Source organism: Tiliqua scincoides, chromosome 7 (genome assembly GCF_035046505.1).
Source record: "Tiliqua scincoides isolate rTilSci1 chromosome 7, rTilSci1.hap2, whole genome shotgun sequence".
In the NCBI taxonomy this organism is placed as follows: Eukaryota; Metazoa; Chordata; class Lepidosauria; order Squamata; family Scincidae; genus Tiliqua; species Tiliqua scincoides.
The window spans coordinates 7422574-7435167 of NC_089827.1; the positions used below are offsets into that span (position 1 = coordinate 7422574).

The window sequence follows — 12594 nt, forward strand, 5'->3', positions numbered from 1 at the left end:
GTGCTCCCTGGGGCATTTGGTGGGCCGCTGTGAGATACAGGAAGCTGGACTAGATGGGCCTATGGCCTGATCCAGTGAGGCTGTTCTTATGCTCTTAACTACAATTCCCAGGAAGCCTTGCAGGTCTCTTGTTATCTGGTGTGCTCCCTGGGGCATTTGGTGGGCCGCTGTGAGATACAGGAAGCTGGACTAGATGGGCCTATGGCCTGATCCAGTGGGGCTGTTCTTATGTTCTTAACTACAATTACCAGGAAGCCTTGCAGGTCTCTTGTTATCTGGTGTGCTCCCTGGGGCATTTGGTGGGCTGCTGTGAGATACAGGAAGCTGGACTAGATGGGCCTATGACCTGATCCTGTGGGGCTGTTCTGATGTTCTTATTTTCCATTCTGGTTAGGCATGACAAACCACGGCATTATATTGTCGTCCTTCTTGGAGCAGGTGTCTCCAATTAAAGATCTAATGAGAAGATGATTTTCTTTCCAAGGTTGCTTCTAGAACCCAGGACTTTCCAAGGGCAAAAGTAGAGCTGTTTGAAAAGGATATTATTTATTTTACTCAGAAGTAAACCCATTGTGTCCAGGAACAAGTTGATCCTGAGCCTGGGCAATGTCGTTCACGTGGAGCCCAGGCAATGGCTGCCACAAATGTGCTATACGGCATGTTGTGCCAGCCGTCAGATGAGTGGCACCGGTAGGGAGGCTTGCACCACTGGGCTTCCCACTGGCGGCAGGACCAGCGAGAGTGGTGTGTGCTAAGCTCCCCATTGAGTGGCAGGGGGGCATCTTCTGGGCAGGAGGAAGGCAGGGAGGGGTGAAATTGGGAGGAGGGTGGGTGGGTCAGGCCCAGGAAAGGGCAGGGACGGTGGCAGAGCCCAACACAGCTCTTCAGTTCTGCGCCGACCGAATAGCGGGCACAGATTAAAGCAGACCTTTTGGGGCTGCTGGAGCTCTGCACAGCATAAGGCAGTGTTTGCGAAACTGTGGATTGGGACCCACCAGTGGGTCCAAAGTTGATTTTTGGTGGGTAGTGAAAAGTTTTTGAATATAATAGGTGAGGAGGTGGGGTGGCAAGGCCAGGTAGTCTCCCCTCCTGCAAGCTGGTGCCTCTATGACACGATCAGCTTTATGACATCATGAAAGCAAGGTCACCAAGGTGATCTGCTTGAGCACAGGGATGCTCAGTGGTGTCTCTGCCAAGTCTGCCAGAAGGTGAAGGCCACGTGGAGGAGAGGAAGCGGCTGGAATGACATCTGAGAAGGGACGAGGGAGAGAAGGCAAGTTCATGCTTGAGCTTGCGGGGGAGGGGTAAGGAAGTGGCCTGAAGCAGGCGGCTATCTGGGGCCTGAAGCCGGTGGACGTCAACCAGCTGACCTGGTGGAAGCTGGTGGACGTGAACAGACAGAAGCTGGTGGCCAGCTGCTTTCGGATGCCTGATTTGTCGCGTCTGTCGCGAGAAAGCGGGTGGATGTTAGCAGATGAAAACTGGTGGAAGTCTGTCCACTGAAGCTAGCTGGCGGAAGCCACTGGATATCTGCGGATGGAAACTGGGGAGTGTGTGGCGCGAATGGAGAGTGAATGGTGGTTGGTCTTGCTGCTAGAGCATTGCCAGCTTTGTGTGATTGTGTGCGTGATTGTGTGTGTGATTGTGTGCGTGTGTGGCGGTGAATGTGGTCGAGGCGAATGGTGCTTTGCCTTGGAAGCTGACTTCTAAAGCCAACTTCCAGGCATTGCGTGTGAATGGGATGGATGAAAGGAATAACTGGTGGATATCCGTGGGTGGAAGGTGGTGGAAGTTGGCAAGCGGAAGCCAGGAAGGCTGGGCGGCAGAAGCCGGTGGATGTCCCTGGGTGATGCTTGTGGATGACCACGACCCCCCCACCTCACCCTGCTTTCCTGTGTCTTCCTTCCAGGATGTCAGATGTTTGCTGCAACAGAGAAGACTTCCTGCTTGCTGTGCTCATCTCGTCTCAGTCATGGATGAAAAGGTCCTCTGAAGAACACAAGAAGACACCCGCTGGATCAGGCCAAGGGCCCGTCTAGTCCAGCTTCCTGTATCTCACAGTGGCCCACCAAATGCTTCAGGAGTGGCATCACACAACCTGCGTCCTGGTGCCCTCCCCCGCATCTGGCAAGCTGAAGTAGCCTACCTCTAAAACAAGGAGCCTGCGCATACCTACCATGATTTGTAACCCATGATGAACTTTTCCTCCAGGAATTTTTCCAATCCCCACTTAAAAACATCTAGGCCCAATGCCACCACCACACCCTGTGGCAAGGGTGTTTATATGTGTGTGTGTGTGTGTGTGTGTTTACCATATTCAGGAGCATAGAACCCTAATTATTATTAATTGTGTATTTACTATAAATAAATAAATATAATAGTATTTCTTTCAAGTTCTCTTTTATGTGTATTAGGTTACAGTGTTAATACCATCAGATAATTTTTATGCTGATGTGTCTGTAATCTTCCTTCGGATTCAGCGGCCATAATAGCCGTAACTAATCACAAATTATGTCCCATAGGCTTTCATAATTATTCATATGAGTGTAACATTATTAAGATTAACGGTGTGTTCTCGTCACACGGGAGCAGAATTAGGGCCATGTCCATATTGTGAAGGATCCGGAATACAGTGGTGAAAGGGAATGGACTTGATCTGATCCACATAAATGGGACCTTGTTTTAAAAGCAGATCAATAATGTGGTCCACAATGCTTAATTTTATCAACCTGCAAACATTCCTCTGACCAAGGAATTAAGTCAGATAGCAGTTAAAAGAGAAGATGTTTCAGACCTCATTGATAAATTAAAGATCAATAAGTCACCGGGCCCTGATGGCATCCACCCAAGGGTTATTAAGGAATTGAAGAATGAAGTTGCTGATCTCTTGACTAAGATATGCAACTTGTCCCTCAAAACGGCCATGGTGCCAGAAGATTGGAGGATAGCAAATGTCACGCCTATCTTTAAAAAGGGAAAGGGGGGGACCCGGGAAACTATAGGCCGGTCAGCCTAACATCCATACTGGATAAGATGGTGGAATGCCTCATCAAAGATAGGATCTCAAAACACACAGACGAACAGGCCTTGCTGAGGGAGAGTCAGCATGGCTTCTGTAAGGGTAAGTCTTGCCTCACGAACCTTATAGAATTCTTTGAAAAGGTCAACAGGCATTTGGATGCGGGAGAACCCGTGGACATTATATATCTGGACTTTCAGAAGGCGTTTGACACGGTCCCTCGCCGAAGGCTACTGAAAAAACTCCACAGTCAGGGAATTAGAGGACAGGTCCTCTCGTGGATTGAGAACTGGTTGGAGGCCAGGAAGCAGAGAGTGGGTGTCAATGGGCAATTTTCACAATGGAGAGAGGTGAAAAGCGGTGTGCCCCAAGGATCTGTTCTGGGACCGGTGCTTTTCAACCTCTTCATAAATGACCTGGAGACAGGGTTGAGCGGTGAAGTGGCTAAGTTTGCAGACGACACCAAACATTTCCGAGTGGTGAAGACCAGAAGTGATTGTGAGGAGCTCCAGAAGGATCTCTCCAGACTGGCAGAATGGGCAGCAAAATGGCAGATGCGCTTCAATGTCAGTAAGTGTAAAGTCATGCACATTGGGGCAAAAGATCAAAACTTTACATATAGGCTGATGGGTTCTGAGCTGTCTGTGAGAGATCAGGAGAGAGATCTCGGGGTGGTGGTGGACAGGTCGATGAAAGTGTCGACCCAATGCGCGGCAGCAGTAAAGAAGGCCATTTCTAAGCTTGGGATCATTAGAAAAGGTATTGAGAACAAAACTGCTAATATTATAATGCTGTTGTACAAATCGATGGTAAGGCCACACCTGGAGTATTGTGTCCAGTTCTGGTCGCCGCATCTCAAAAAAGACATAGTGGAAATGGAAAAGGTGCAAAAGAGAGCGACTAAGATGATTACTGGGCTGGGGCACCTTCCTTATGGGGAAAGGCTACGGCTTTGGGCCTCTTCAGCCTAGAAAAGAGGCGCCTGAGGGGGGACATGATTGAAACATACAAAATTATGCTGGGAATGGACAGAGATGCTGTTTACACTCTCACATAACACCTGAACCAGGGGACATCCACTAAAATTGAGTGTTGGGAGAGTTAGAACAGACAAAAGAAAATATTTCATTACTCAGCGTGTGGTCGGTCTGTGGAACTCCTTGCCACAGGATGTGGTGATGGCATCTGGCCTGGACGCCTTTAAAAGGGGATTGGACACGTTTCTGGAGGAAAAATCCATTACGGGTTACAAGCCATGATGTGTATGTGCAACCTCCTGATTTTAGAAATGGGCTTTGTCAGAATTGCAGATGCAAGGGAGGGCACCAGGATGAGGTCTGTTGTTATCTGGTGTGCTCCCTGGGGTATTTGGTGGGCCGCTGTGAGATACAGGAAGCTGGACTAGATGGGCCTATGGCCTGCTCCAGTGGGGCTTTTCTTATGTTCTTAAACTACAATTCCCAGGAGGCCTTGCAGGTCGTCTTGTTATCTGGTGTGCTCTCTGGGGCATTTGGTGGGCCGCTGTGAGATACAGGAAGCTGGACTAGATGGGCCTATGGCCTGCTCCAGTGGGGCTTTTCTTATGTTCTTAAACTACAATTCCCAGGAGGCCTTGCAGGTCGTCTTTTTATCTGGTGTGTTCTCTGGGGCATTTGGTGGGCCGCTATGAGATACAGGAAGCTGGACTAGATGGGCCTATGGCCTGCTCCAGTGGGGCTTTTCTTATGTTCTTAACTACAATTCCCAGGAAGCCTTGCAGGTCTCTTGTTATCTGGTGTGCTCCCTGGGGCATTTGGTGGGCCGCTGTGAGATACAGGAAGCTGGACTGGATGGGCCTATGGCCTGATCCAGTGGGGCTTTTCTTATGTTCTTAAACTACAATTCCCAGCAGGCCTTGCAGGTCGTCTTGTTATCTGGTGTGCTCTTTGGGGCATTTGGTGGGCCGCTGTGAGATACAGGAAGTTGGACTAGATGGGCCTATGGCCTGCTCCAGTGGGGCTTTTTTTATGTTCTTAAACTACAATTCCCAGGAGGGCTTGCAGGTCATCTTGTTATCTGGTGTGCTCTCTGGGGCATTTGGTGGGCCACTGTGAGATACAGGAAGCTGGACTAGATGGGCCTATGGCCTGCTCCAGTGGGGCTGTTCTTATGTTCTTAACTACAATTCCCAGGAGGCCTTGCAGGTCTCTTGTTATCTGGTGTGCTCCCTGGGGCATTTGGTGGGCCGCTGTGAGATACAGGAAGCTGGACTAGATGGGCCTATGACCTGATCCTGTGGGGCTGTTCTGATGTTCTTATTTTCCATTCTGGTTAGGCATGACAAACCACGGCATTATATTGTCATCCTTCTTGGAGCAGGTGTCTCCAATTAAAGATCTAATGAGAAGATGATTTTCTTTCCAAGGTTGCTTCTAGAACCCAGGACTTTCCAAGGGCAAAAGTAGAGCTGTTTGAAAAGGATATTATTTATTTTACTCAGAAGTAAACCCATTGTGTCCAGGAACAAGTTGATCCTGAGCCTGGGCAATGTCGTTCACGTGGAGCCCAGGCAATGGCTGCCACAAATGTGCTATACGGCATGTTGTGCCAGCCGTCAGATGAGTGGCACCGGTAGGGAGGCTTGCACCACTGGGCTTCCCACTGGCGGCAGGACCAGCGAGAGTGGTGTGTGCTAAGCTCCCCATTGAGTGGCAGGGGGGCATCTTCTGGGCAGGAGGAAGGCAGGGAGGGGTGAAATTGGGAGGAGGGTGGGTGGGTCAGGCCCAGGAAAGGGCAGGGACGGTGGCAGAGCCCAACACAGCTCTTCAGTTCTGCGCCGACCGAATAGCGGGCACAGATTAAAGCAGACCTTTTGGGGCTGCTGGAGCTCTGCACAGCATAAGGCAGTGTTTGCGAAACTGTGGATTGGGACCCACCAGTGGGTCCAAAGTTGATTTTTGGTGGGTAGTGAAAAGTTTTTGAATATAATAGGTGAGGAGGTGGGGTGGCAAGGCCAGGTAGTCTCCCCTCCTGCAAGCTGGTGCCTCTATGACACGATCAGCTTTATGACATCATGAAAGCAAGGTCACCAAGGTGATCTGCTTGAGCACAGGGATGCTCAGTGGTGTCTCTGCCAAGTCTGCCAGAAGGTGAAGGCCACGTGGAGGAGAGGAAGCGGCTGGAATGACATCTGAGAAGGGACGAGGGAGAGAAGGCAAGTTCATGCTTGAGCTTGCGGGGGAGGGGTAAGGAAGTGGCCTGAAGCAGGCGGCTATCTGGGGCCTGAAGCCGGTGGACGTCAACCAGCTGACCTGGTGGAAGCTGGTGGACGTGAACAGACAGAAGCTGGTGGCCAGCTGCTTTCGGATGCCTGATTTGTCGCGTCTGTCGCGAGAAAGCGGGTGGATGTTAGCAGATGAAAACTGGTGGAAGTCTGTCCACTGAAGCTAGCTGGCGGAAGCCACTGGATATCTGCGGATGGAAACTGGGGAGTGTGTGGCGCGAATGGAGAGTGAATGGTGGTTGGTCTTGCTGCTAGAGCATTGCCAGCTTTGTGTGATTGTGTGCGTGATTGTGTGTGTGATTGTGTGCGTGTGTGGCGGTGAATGTGGTCGAGGCGAATGGTGCTTTGCCTTGGAAGCTGACTTCTAAAGCCAACTTCCAGGCATTGCGTGTGAATGGGATGGATGAAAGGAATAACTGGTGGATATCCGTGGGTGGAAGGTGGTGGAAGTTGGCAAGCGGAAGCCAGGAAGGCTGGGCGGCAGAAGCCGGTGGATGTCCCTGGGTGATGCTTGTGGATGACCACGACCCCCCCACCTCACCCTGCTTTCCTGTGTCTTCCTTCCAGGATGTCAGATGTTTGCTGCAACAGAGAAGACTTCCTGCTTGCTGTGCTCATCTCGTCTCAGTCATGGATGAAAAGGTCCTCTGAAGAACACAAGAAGACACCCGCTGGATCAGGCCAAGGGCCCGTCTAGTCCAGCTTCCTGTATCTCACAGTGGCCCACCAAATGCTTCAGGAGTGGCATCACACAACCTGCGTCCTGGTGCCCTCCCCCGCATCTGGCAAGCTGAAGTAGCCTACCTCTAAAACAAGGAGCCTGCGCATACCTACCATGATTTGTAACCCATGATGAACTTTTCCTCCAGGAATTTTTCCAATCCCCACTTAAAAACATCTAGGCCCAATGCCACCACCACACCCTGTGGCAAGGGTGTTTATATGTGTGTGTGTGTGTGTGTGTGTTTACCATATTCAGGAGCATAGAACCCTAATTATTATTAATTGTGTATTTACTATAAATAAATAAATATAATAGTATTTCTTTCAAGTTCTCTTTTATGTGTATTAGGTTACAGTGTTAATACCATCAGATAATTTTTATGCTGATGTGTCTGTAATCTTCCTTCGAATTCAGCGGCCATAATAGCCGTAACTAATCACAAATTATGTCCCATAGGCTTTCATAATTATTCATATGAGTGTAACATTATTAAGATTAACGGTGTGTTCTCGTCACACGGGAGCAGAATTAGGGCCATGTCCATATTGTGAAGGATCCGGAATACAGTGGTGAAAGGGAATGGACTTGATCTGATCCACATAAATGGGACCTTGTTTTAAAAGCAGATCAATAATGTGGTCCACAATGCTTAATTTTATCAACCTGCAAACATTCCTCTGACCAAGGAATTAAGTCAGATAGCAGTTAAAAGAGAAGATGTTTCAGACCTCATTGATAAATTAAAGATCAATAAGTCACCGGGCCCTGATGGCATCCACCCAAGGGTTATTAAGGAATTGAAGAATGAAGTTGCTGATCTCTTGACTAAGATATGCAACTTGTCCCTCAAAACGGCCATGGTGCCAGAAGATTGGAGGATAGCAAATGTCACGCCTATCTTTAAAAAGGGAAAGAGGGGGGACCCGGGAAACTATAGGCCGGTCAGCCTAACATCCATACTGGATAAGATGGTGGAATGCCTCATCAAAGATAGGATCTCAAAACACACAGACGAACAGGCCTTGCTGAGGGAGAGTCAGCATGGCTTCTGTAAGGGTAAGTCTTGCCTCACGAACCTTATAGAATTCTTTGAAAAGGTCAACAGGCATTTGGATGCGGGAGAACCCGTGGACATTATATATCTGGACTTTCAGAAGGCGTTTGACACGGTCCCTCGCCAAAGGCTACTGAAAAAACTCCACAGTCAGGGAATTAGAGGACAGGTCCTCTCGTGGATTGAGAACTGGTTGGAGGCCAGGAAGCAGAGAGTGGGTGTCAATGGGCAATTTTCACAATGGAGAGAGGTGAAAAGCGGTGTGCCCCAAGGATCTGTTCTGGGACCGGTGCTTTTCAACCTCTTCATAAATGACCTGGAGACAGGGTTGAGCGGTGAAGTGGCTAAGTTTGCAGACGACACCAAACATTTCCGAGTGGTGAAGACCAGAAGTGATTGTGAGGAGCTCCAGAAGGATCTCTCCAGACTGGCAGAATGGGCAGCAAAATGGCAGATGCGCTTCAATGTCAGTAAGTGTAAAGTCATGCACATTGGGGCAAAAGATCAAAACTTTACATATAGGCTGATGGGTTCTGAGCTGTCTGTGAGAGATCAGGAGAGAGATCTCGGGGTGGTGGTGGACAGGTCGATGAAAGTGTCGACCCAATGCGCGGCAGCAGTAAAGAAGGCCATTTCTAAGCTTGGGATCATTAGAAAAGGTATTGAGAACAAAACTGCTAATATTATAATGCTGTTGTATAAATCGATGGTAAGGCCACACCTGGAGTATTGTGTCCAGTTCTGGTCGCCGCATCTCAAAAAAGACATAGTGGAAATGGAAAAGGTGCAAAAGAGAGCGACTAAGATGATTACTGGGCTGGGGCACCTTCCTTATGGGGAAAGGCTACGGCTTTGGGCCTCTTCAGCCTAGAAAAGAGGCGCCTGAGGGGGGACATGATTGAAACATACAAAATTATGCTGGGAATGGACAGAGATGCTGTTTACACTCTCACATAACACCTGAACCAGGGGACATCCACTAAAATTGAGTGTTGGGAGAGTTAGAACAGACAAAAGAAAATATTTCATTACTCAGCGTGTGGTCGGTCTGTGGAACTCCTTGCCACAGGATGTGGTGATGGCATCTGGCCTGGACGCCTTTAAAAGGGGATTGGACACGTTTCTGGAGGAAAAATCCATTACGGGTTACAAGCCATGATGTGTATGTGCAACCTCCTGATTTTAGAAATGGGCTTTGTCAGAATTGCAGATGCAAGGGAGGGCACCAGGATGAGGTCTGTTGTTATCTGGTGTGCTCCCTGGGGTATTTGGTGGGCCGCTGTGAGATACAGGAAGCTGGACTAGATGGGCCTATGGCCTGCTCCAGTGGGGCTTTTCTTATGTTCTTAAACTACAATTCCCAGGAGGCCTTGCAGGTCGTCTTGTTATCTGGTGTGCTCTCTGGGGCATTTGGTGGGCCGCTGTGAGATACAGGAAGCTGGACTAGATGGGCCTATGGCCTGCTCCAGTGGGGCTTTTCTTATGTTCTTAAACTACAATTCCCAGGAGGCCTTGCAGGTCGTCTTTTTATCTGGTGTGTTCTCTGGGGCATTTGGTGGGCCGCTATGAGATACAGGAAGCTGGACTAGATGGGCCTATGGCCTGCTCCAGTGGGGCTTTTCTTATGTTCTTAACTACAATTCCCAGGAAGCCTTGCAGGTCTCTTGTTATCTGGTGTGCTCCCTGGGGCATTTGGTGGGCCGCTGTGAGATACAGGAAGCTGGACTGGATGGGCCTATGGCCTGATCCAGTGGGGCTTTTCTTATGTTCTTAAACTACAATTCCCAGCAGGCCTTGCAGGTCGTCTTGTTATCTGGTGTGCTCTTTGGGGCATTTGGTGGGCCGCTGTGAGATACAGGAAGTTGGACTAGATGGGCCTATGGCCTGCTCCAGTGGGGCTTTTTTTATGTTCTTAAACTACAATTCCCAGGAGGGCTTGCAGGTCATCTTGTTATCTGGTGTGCTCTCTGGGGCATTTGGTGGGCCACTGTGAGATACAGGAAGCTGGACTAGATGGGCCTATGGCCTGCTCCAGTGGGGCTGTTCTTATGTTCTTAACTACAATTCCCAGGAAGCCTTGCAGGTCTCTTGTTATCTGGTGTGCACCCTGGGGCATTTGGTGGGCCGCTGTGAGATACAGGAAGCTGGACTAGATGGGCCTATGACCTGATCCTGTGGGGCTGTTCTGATGTTCTTATTTTCCATTCTGGTTAGGCATGACAAACCACGGCATTATATTGTCATCCTTCTTGGAGCAGGTGTCTCCAATTAAAGATCTAATGAGAAGATGATTTTCTTTCCAAGGTTGCTTCTAGAACCCAGGACTTTCCAAGGGCAAAAGTAGAGCTGTTTGAAAAGGATATTATTTATTTTACTCAGAAGTAAACCCATTGTGTCCAGGAACAAGTTGATCCTGAGCCTGGGCAATGTCGTTCACGTGGAGCCCAGGCAATGGCTGCCACAAATGTGCTATACGGCATGTTGTGCCAGCCGTCAGATGAGTGGCACCCGTAGGGAGGCTTGCACCACTGGGCTTCCCACTGGCGGCAGGACCAGCGAGAGTGGTGTGTGCTAAGCTCCCCATTGAGTGGCAGGGGGGCATCTTCTGGGCAGTTGGAAGGCAGGGAGGGGTGAAATTGGGAGGAGGGTGGGTGGGTCAGGCCCAGGAAAGGGCAGGGACGGTGGCAGAGCCCAACACAGCTCTTCAGTTCTGCGCCGACCGAATAGCGGGCACAGATTAAAGCAGACCTTTTGGGGCTGCTGGAGCTCTGCACAGCATAAGGCAGTGTTTGCGAAACTGTGGATTGGGACCCACCAGTGGGTCCAAAGTTGATTTTTGGTGGGTAGTGAAAAGTTTTTGAATATAATAGGTGAGGAGGTGGGGTGGCAAGGCCAGGTAGTCTCCCCTCCTGCAAGCTGGTGCCTCTATGACACGATCAGCTTTATGACATCATGAAAGCAAGGTCACCAAGGTGATCTGCTTGAGCACAGGGATGCTCAGTGGTGTCTCTGTCAAGTCTGCCAGAAGGTGAAGGCCACGTGGAGGAGAGGAAGCGGCTGGAATGACATCTGAGAAGGGACGAGGGAGAGAAGGCAAGTTCATGCTTGAGCTTGCGGGGGAGGGGTAAGGAAGTGGCCTGAAGCAGGCGGCTATCTGGGGCCTGAAGCCGGTGGACGTCAACCAGCTGACCTGGTGGAAGCTGGTGGACGTGAACAGACAGAAGCTGGTGGCCAGCTGCTTTCGGACGCCTGATTTGTCGCGTCAGTCGCGAGAAAGCGGGTGGATGTTAGCAGATGAAAACTGGTGGAAGTCTGTCCACTGAAACTAGCTGGCGGAAGCCACTGGATATCTGCGGATGGAAACTGGGGAGTGTGTGGCGCGAATGGAGAGTGAATGGTGGTTGGTCTTGCTGCTAGAGCATTGCCAGCTTTGTGTGATTGTGTGCGTGATTGTGTGTGTGATTGTGTGCGTGTGTGGCGGTGAATGTGGTCGAGGCGAATGGTGCTTTGCCTTGGAAGCTGACTTCTAAAGCCAACTTCCAGGCATTGCGTGTGAATGGGATGGATGAAAGGAATAACTGGTGGATATCCGTGGGTGGAAGGTGGTGGAAGTTGGCAAGCGGAAGCCAGGAAGGCTGGGCGGCAGAAGCCGGTGGATGTCCCTGGGTGATGCTTGTGGATGACCACGACCCCCCCACCTCACCCTGCTTTCCTGTGTCTTCCTTCCAGGATGTCAGATGTTTGCTGCAACAGAGAAGACTTCCTGCTTGCTGTGCTCATCTCGTCTCAGTCATGGATGAAAAGGTCCTCTGAAGAACACAAGAAGACACCCGCTGGATCAGGCCAAGGGCCCGTCTAGTCCAGCTTCCTGTATCTCACAGTGGCCCACCAAATGCTTCAGGAGTGGCATCACACAACCTGCGTCCTGGTGCCCTCCCCCGCATCTGGCAAGCTGAAGTAGCCTACCTCTAAAACAAGGAGCCTGCGCATACCTACCATGATTTGTAACCCATGATGAACTTTTCCTCCAGGAATTTTTCCAATCCCCACTTAAAGACATCTAGGCCCAATGCCACCACCACACCCTGTGGCAAGGGTGTTTATATGTGTGTGTGTGTGTGCGTGTTTACCATATTCAGGAGCATAGAACCCTAATTATTATTAATTGTGTATTTACTATAAATAAATAAATATAATAGTATTTCTTTCAAGTTCTCTTTTATGTGTATTAGGTTACAGTGTTAATACCATCAGATAATTTTTATGCCGATGTGTCTGTAATCTTCCTTCGGATTCAGCGGCCATAATAGCCGTAACTAATCACAAATTATGTCCCATAGGCTTTCATAATTATTCATATGAGTGTAACATTATTAAGATTAACGGTGTGTTCTCGTCACACGGGAGCAGAATTAGGGCCATGTCCATATTGTGAAGGATCCGGAATACAGTGGTGAAAGGGAATGGACTTGATCTGATCCACATAAATGGGACCTTGTTTTAAAAGCAGATCAATAATGTGGTCCACAATGCTT

The 12594-nt window shown here is 49.6% G+C and overlaps 1 long non-coding RNA gene across 1 annotated transcript; it reads right to left on the bottom strand.

Annotated features, from left to right (window-relative positions):
• Window positions 1-1704: 1704 nt before the first annotated feature.
• LOC136656784 (uncharacterized) lies at window positions 1705-11833 on the bottom strand. Its single transcript, XR_010794717.1, has 3 exons — window positions 11763-11833; window positions 6823-6928; window positions 1705-1989 (listed from the first exon to the last, which is right to left on the bottom strand). It is a non-coding gene; the product is annotated as an uncharacterized lncRNA (long non-coding RNA).
• Window positions 11834-12594: the final 761 nt, after the last annotated feature.